The 6,000-nt window shown below is 34.7% G+C and overlaps 1 pseudogene; it reads right to left on the reverse strand.

Annotated features, from left to right (window-relative positions):
• Positions 1 to 735: 735 nt before the first annotated feature.
• LOC147486215 (secreted RxLR effector protein 161 pseudogene) lies at positions 736 to 1,251 on the reverse strand (annotated as a pseudogene).
• Between the last annotated feature and the right edge of the window lie 4,749 nt (positions 1,252 to 6,000).

Here is a 6,000-nt window from a genome sequence, read left to right on the forward strand (position 1 = left end):
TTGCCCAAGAGTCCAACACCAGATCCTTGTCAAAATCTGTCTTAATTCTAATTCAACTTAATACATTTAGGCCCATAATAGGTCTCACCACGTCCAAATCTCATTGAGTTTGTAGGCCCATTTTGACCTTCGATTCATATCCGCTTTTTTGGGTTTTGATTACTAACGTGTAAAGCAAAAAAAACCTAAGTCCCGCCGGTTCGAAACTCACAACTCAAGGTAAAATTGAAAACACGAGACCAATATTATAGAGCAAAACATTGTGATCTACATCTCTACCTTGCAATTACTTATCTTTATAGACTATTCCAAATTTTCAGAATGACTAAGCTAACAACTCCTCTCTCAGTTTCTCACACTTTCTTTCTTCTTACTATTACTTTAAAATAAATTTACTAATTCTAAAAGGACAAATACAACAACTAAACATTTTTCTCCTATAAATTGATAAATATATAGTTTTTTGTTTACTATAGGTCTCTTTTTAGGAACTCGCTTGGGCCCCTTGAAGCTCAAGGCTGCCCCTGAGCATAGATATCCATCATGTTCAACTGGTTGATTATACCATGAAGCACCCTTCCCGAAACTGCTTTTGTGAGCATATATATCGGCTAACTGACTTTCAGAATGGACAAATGAAAATGGTATGATCTTGTGATCGAGTTTCTCCTTGATAAAATGACGATCAACTTCAACATGTTTAGTGCGATCGTGTTGTACAGGATTATGTGCAATCTAAATTGCTACCTTATTATCACAATGAAGAGTCATAGATTGTTTATATTCAATTCCCAAGTCTTCTAATACATCTCTGATCCACAACAACTTGCATATACCATGAGCCATACCACGGAATTCAGCTTCTGCACTTGATCTGGCCACGACTTTTTGCTTCTTGCTCCTCCAGGTTACAAGGTTACCTTCAACAAAAGTAAAATACCCAGATGTGGATCTTCTATCTGTTTGATCCCCTGCCCAATCAGAGTCAGAGTATCCTTCAATGTTGGAAACATCATTTTTTGAGAATAGGAGTCCTTTTCCTGGAGCATTTTTCTTCAAGTATCTTAAGATCCGATATAGTGCATTCATATGTTCCTCACTTGGTGCATGCATGAACTGACTTACCACACTCACGGCATAAGCTATATCCGACCTCATGTGTGACAAATAGATTAATCTTCCAACTAACCTCTGATAACGACCTTTGTCTGCTGGAGCTTGATCTGGAAAAACTCCAAGCTTGTGATTCATCTTTATAGGCGTTTTCTACTGGTTTGCAAGCAAGCATTCCAGTTTCAGTCAGAAAATCTAGCACATATTTCCGTTGTGAAAGGAAAATTCCATGTTTCGATCTAGCAACCTCAATTCCCAAAAAATATATGAGTTGTCCGAGATCCTTCATTTCAAATTTAGTAGCCAAATACTTTTGTAATGCTTTCATTTCGCATGGGTCATCTCCTGTTATAACCATATCATCAACATACACAATCAAAGCTATTACCTTCCCTTATTTGTGTTTTATAAACAGAGTATGGTCTGAATTGCTTTGTTTATAACCGAATGCCTTCATTGTATAAGAGAACCTCCCAAACCAAGCTCTTTGTGATTATTTCAACCCGTACAATGACTTCTTCAATTTACAAACTTTAGTTCTACATGAGGAACTATGTTTAACTTCAGGTGGTAAATCCATGTAGACCTCTTCCTCTATATCTCCATTGAGAAACGCATTGTTTACATCAAATTGGTGCAGAGGCCAATCCCGATTAGTTGCTATGGATATAAGAATGTGAATTATGTTGATCTTAATTGGCCACTGGTGCAAAAGTCTCTTGATAATCCAAACCGAACATTTGTGTATACTCTTTTGCAACTAACCTCGCTTTATACCTATCAATATTACTATCTACTTTAAGTTTCACCGTGAACACCCATCTACATCCAATTGTTTTCTTTCCTTTGGGCAAAGAGGCAAGTTCCCAAGTTGCATTCTTCTGTAGCGCCTCCATTTCCTCATTCATTGGCTTTGTCCATTTTTGATTAGCTAATGCATCATGCACACTACTAGGAATAGATACAGTGGATAATTAATTAAAGTAAATGCATATGATTGAAACAATCTATGGGAAGACATATAGTTGCTAATTGGCTACTTGGTCGTGGCTTTCGGATCAGGTTCATATTGTTTTTTGGGAACTCCCTTATTTGATCTTTGTGAATACTTGGGAGCAATACATTTTGTAAAATCATGTATTTCATTAGATTCATCAATACTGGGTTTCGAAGTTACCTGGGGAAGGACATTATGTGTTAATTCTTCAGTTGATAGTGTAGACATAGCAAACTCTGAAGGCATTGATGACTCTGCCATATCAGTTGCACCTACATTTATTTCTGGTGCCATATCGAGTGCACCTACATTTCTAGTACTAACACATCACTCTCAATTCAAGGAATACTCTCATAGCCTTGTTGATCACCATTTCCAAGCCATTCATTCACTTCTTCTATAAATTCATTTCCTATTCCATCTACTTGTGAAATATTCTCTTTAGTATAGCTCTCCCCCTAAAGAGAAGGTCAAGAAACTCCCCCTGAGTAATAAGGTTATGTTTCACGAAACGAGGCATCCAAAGTAACATGTAGTTTTCGGGTTTGAGGATTGAAGCTTTAATATTGTAGTGAGTATACTTTAAAAGAGTTAGATTAAGAGTTGAGGTTCATCCTAAATTGTTTAGAGTTTGAATAACGAAGATATGAAGAAAAAAGGTAGACTCTTATAGTATTAGAATGGTTCTAAGCTAATGAACTTGAAATCTTGATTTGATTAAAATGACTTGAAAACATGAAAGGAAGATTGATTAAAACATTGAAATGAAAGCAACAAACAAGATTGAAGATTAAAACAAAGAACAAGTAACAAGTTTGATTGAAATAAAGAAAAGGAAATAACAAGTTGATTGAAATAAAATAAAACAACAAGAAATTAAAAACAAGAATTAAAAAATAAGACAAGAAAATAAACAAACCAAATGGTTTGGATCCTAAGACAATGGATGAGCTCTCTCTCCCTTGCTTTTTATTTATATACCCCTACTTTTGCCATTTACATATTTACCCTTCTCCATTACAAACTAGACATCTCACCCTTTTCACTTTTTCTTTTGCTTTTGCTTTTACTTTTTGGTGCCTTCTTGACCAAGGTAAGTTTATGGAGAATTTTTCATAATTTGAAATAAGGGCCTCCATCTTTGGTCTTTTGATTTGAGTCCTTTGATTGTTGACTTTGACTTTTTTAGCACTTTTCCACAGCAACTACTGGTCTTCATAATAAGCGTGATTAAGGCTCTTTTCGGTGCTAAGACGCAGCTTTTATGATAAGTGGTATGAAATACTCTTTAACTTGAAAAAGACAGTAAAAGCTATGAGTTGTCTTTCATTAAGTGTAACAGAGACTATAATACAGCAATATACGGGTAATAAAACACACATTTAGGAGCTGATCACCATCCCCAAATAGTATCTTGCTTGTCCTCAAGCAAGGATAGGAGAAAAAAAACCTAAGATCACAAATGAGTGATTTATTATACGTTACACTAATCTCGTTTTGTAGAGTGCGATTATATTGACCATATACCACAAGGCCTTAAACCACTAGGAATTCCCTAGTGGACGAGCTTTAAGCCTCGTGAGAGTTTTCTAGTGAAGGTACTCACAAACTTCTTCTATTTAGTACAAAGGGTCTTGTTTCCTTATTTATTCTCAGAAGTTCATACATCTCATTAGCGGTAAATAAGGACAAACTCCTTTAAACTCAGAATAACATATGTACAATAATTTAAGCATCTAAAGATAATTGTACAAAACATAAGCAATGAAATGCAAAAGTAGAGTCATTTTCGAGGCTTTTAGAGAGCTTCCTTAAGGTAGGTTCTCACAGGGGTGTGTTGCAATCATAACTCTCTGATAGCTTCACTCAAGGTTCGTTCTCTCAACTGCAGTGGGCACTTACATTCCTCGCATACTCAAATGACATCCAAAGAAATCAGGGTTGATTGATCACGCTTGCCATTTACTATCACACCATCCTATTCCTAATCGAGCTAGAGGTCTTTTATTAGGAGTTATGGGGATAGGGTGATGGTTTAGAAAGAAAAAGGAAGGGAAAAACAAAATTTTGATAAGATGAGAAACTGGGTTTTTAAGATACTTGTAACCAGATAAGAACTTCGTTTTGTTATTTTGCTTCCGAATTGTGATACATTCTTTTAGCTCTTTGGCTTTATAACTCCATATGATTTTGAATTTTAGGAGTTCTTGATAAGAGCCAAAAACTGTAGTTTTAACCTCTTAACAATATTGCATTTTGACCAATTTTGTGATTAATAAGTAAGAGTTAGTACTGTTATCATGTTCTTATGTATTTCAGGCATTGGAGTCGAATATGTGCAGAAATGCGCCCCTTTTGTGAGATAATGGAGCAAAGGTTGGTTGCTAAGAGGTTCAATGATTAAAGGCCAAGATTCAAGGAGAAAAAACCTTTTTAAAGCCCGGTCAAAGCTGAAAAGTCAAAGTCAACGTGGGCAGAAATAACACACAAAAGTCAGCAGAACTTCCGGAAGCCATATCTTTGGACTCAGACCTCAGAATTGGGCCTACCTTATGTCAAAACGACCGACTCAGAACGAGTTTTCTAATGGTCTAAGCATTGATCCAATCAGAAGAGCAAAAGTGGACAAAAAGGCTATTGAAGTCAAATTCAGCTGAAAACCCCTTTGTGGACTGAAGAAATTGGGTTTTGGGCTCGATTTTCCGGCCCAAAACATGGCTCCTCATCCCATGCACGAAAAATTGGATATGGTCTCCTCCATTTGAAGACAAAAGACTTAGCTTTTTAAGCATCTAGTTTTTGGTAGTTAGAAAGGATCCAATAACTTGTTTTTAAGATCTAGTTTTTTTTACATTCAATCTAGTTTTCTAGTTAGTTTGAATTAGTAAATGATCCAAATACTTAGATTTAATTCATTAAATTAGTTTATATAGATTAATCTAATTAGTTGTCAATTCTATTAGTTGTTAGAACAAGTTTGAATCTTAGAATAAAATACTTAGTTTATATTTTAATCTTTGATTTCAAATTCAATCTTGCATTCATAGATTTAGTTGTTTTAAATTGATAATTAATATTCATAAATTTAGTTCTAGATTAGTTTTAATTTCAATTGTAATCCATTTGAATCTTAGACTATTGTTAAATTAGATTAAGAAAGTTAATTAGTTATTCAATAATGACTTGTGTTGATGGTTCATGTTGTAGAAATGATAGTATAATGATTCAAGGTTAAAACCTCCATTAGAGGGATTTGAAGAAGCCTTGATGAAAACTTGATTGTTGTTAGCGTAGAATAGTTCGTAATATTCTATTCCATTCTAGAAAGTAATTAGTTCACTATGAGAATGGGTTTGATTGCTTCACATGCTAGTTGTTAGTTGGTAGAGATTACCATGAACAATTAAGGATTAGAGACACCCAATTGTTATGCGGAAGCATTACAATTAGGATTATGACTATTCCTTGCTAGTTGATTAAGTCGAATTAAGGTGGAATCAAATTCCCCTAATTCATTATCATATAGTCAATTTAGTATTTCTGTATTTTGAATTTTCCCATCGTTGTTAGCATAATTATATAATCCGTACTCTCATTGACTTTGGTAGATCTGATAATCTTAGTTAACGTGAATTCTAAAGAATTAGGAGTGGAACGAACTTTCTATTCCAACTATATTGCAATAGCATCGAGAGTAGAGAAACTTTGATACATAAGCATGAAATTAGTTTTAGTTTTACTTGCGTTTTGAGTCTCGTTGCTTATGCATAGGTAAAACTATCATTTTAACTTTTATCAAATGGCGTCGCTGCCATCTTAGTTCCGTTTAGAATTGTTTTCATTAGTATTCTTAGTCTTTCCAAAGTCCCATTAAACCCACCCACCCTTGT

The sequence above is a fragment of the Coptis chinensis genome, chromosome 7 (genome assembly GCF_015680905.1).
Source record: "Coptis chinensis isolate HL-2020 chromosome 7, ASM1568090v1, whole genome shotgun sequence".
In the NCBI taxonomy this organism is placed as follows: Eukaryota; Viridiplantae; Streptophyta; class Magnoliopsida; order Ranunculales; family Ranunculaceae; genus Coptis; species Coptis chinensis.